The sequence below is a fragment of the Atta cephalotes genome (genome assembly GCF_000143395.1).
Source record: "Atta cephalotes unplaced genomic scaffold scaffold00023, whole genome shotgun sequence".
Lineage (NCBI taxonomy): Eukaryota > Metazoa > Arthropoda > Insecta > Hymenoptera > Formicidae > Atta > Atta cephalotes.
The window spans coordinates 1,885,781-1,887,471 of NW_012130087.1; positions in this window are offsets into that span (position 1 = coordinate 1,885,781).

Here is a 1,691-nt window from a genome sequence, read left to right on the forward strand (position 1 = left end):
ACATTCTTTCTTTATATACATATATATATATATATATATATATGTATATATATGTGTATAAAAAAGAATTGAATATAAGAGAGTGTGCGCTTCAGATAGAAAGAGAAAGAGGGGAGAAAATAGAGAGAGACGAATCGTGTGAGAAGTGGGTTTAATCCTGTGCTCATATATGTCATGTGCTCACATCGCGAACGACGGAGAGCGTGACGCGCGTACTTTTATGTGTTAGTCACCCGGTACAAGTCAACCTCGTAACGAGGAGTTATCGTACCATGGTACACACGATCGATCCATTGACGAATTGTTGCACGAAAAAATAAATGGATGCGTTGGATTGGAAAATATATATTTCTTTATTACATTATACAATTTCACTATATAAATGATGTAATAAAAATAATATGAAAAAAATAATGAGAGAGGAAGAAAGAGAAGATAAAACTAAATATTCTTGTAGATAAAATTCAAAGAACCAAAAAATTAATCCTTTTGTTCCTAAGAACTATTGTAGTAGTTTATTAAAAATTATTATTAAAAAATTAGAGCGCAATATTATTGTTGATTATTATTAAATAATATACAATTAAATATATGTAATGTGATAAAATTATACAATTTCAACTGTGATACATACACAGCTGAGAAAAATAATTCTTTTGGAAAAGAGTAGAACGTACATTTAATTTATTTGTGCCATACTTTATTTTGGTTCTAATAGAAAGACTTATAAATTTAATCTAACTTTTGGATTGAGAATTTAGCTTTTCATATTATTGTTTTAATTCTAATAGTTAATTAAAATTCGATACCAGTCGTAATTACTAAGATTAAGTTTTAACTTTAACTCTAATTGTTCACTAATGATAGAAATATATCTTACATCATCTTACGATATCGAAAACAAAAACTATAGTACGTCATCATCTGCCATTCACACCGAGTGACGAGACGAGAATAAGAATAATCTATCATTACATCGGTATTATCGTACATTATTAATACATCTTCTCGTAAAAAAAAGCAGGTTTTGCAATAATCGTCGCGTCACGATTGCTGCATTCATAGTTGCAGATTATCGATTCCATTCACGTAGTAAAACATGCGTATTCGGATGAATGTCGATTGTTCCGAAACGAACCATATCAATAATATTTCTGCAACATGTATACAAATTTGAAATTAATATTCCTGAGTCTTGTAATACGGCGTAATTATAAAATTTGATACTCGCAAAGAGAAATCCCATGTTCACAAATGAAGTTGGAAGCAGTGCAGCGTACGTCGTGACGACGAAATGAACAATGTATGTAAGCGCGATAAGTCGTAAGGCTTAAGCCATCTCGTGTTTCCGCACGTCTCCACCACAATCCACACGCAGTCTCTTTTCCATGTATTTGTAAAGCGTGAGCACAAACGCGCGAGCTCGACAAGAACGGACGTAAGAAGGAAGTAATAGTCATAATGGCATCGCGTGATAATGGGAGGAGAGGGGATGCGAGAAGTCGGATAGTCAGATCCAGTCAGATGTAGCGTAGCGAGGAAGGAGCCAGAGCCAAGCTAGACGGCACAGGTAGAGCTAGGGAAGGGGCACCAGGATGTGGCATTACGGCCCTGACTTAGACCCATTCACAGAATGAACGAACCGCTTGCGTTTCGTTCGTGTAGTCACTCAGTAGTGTCATGGAGGTAAC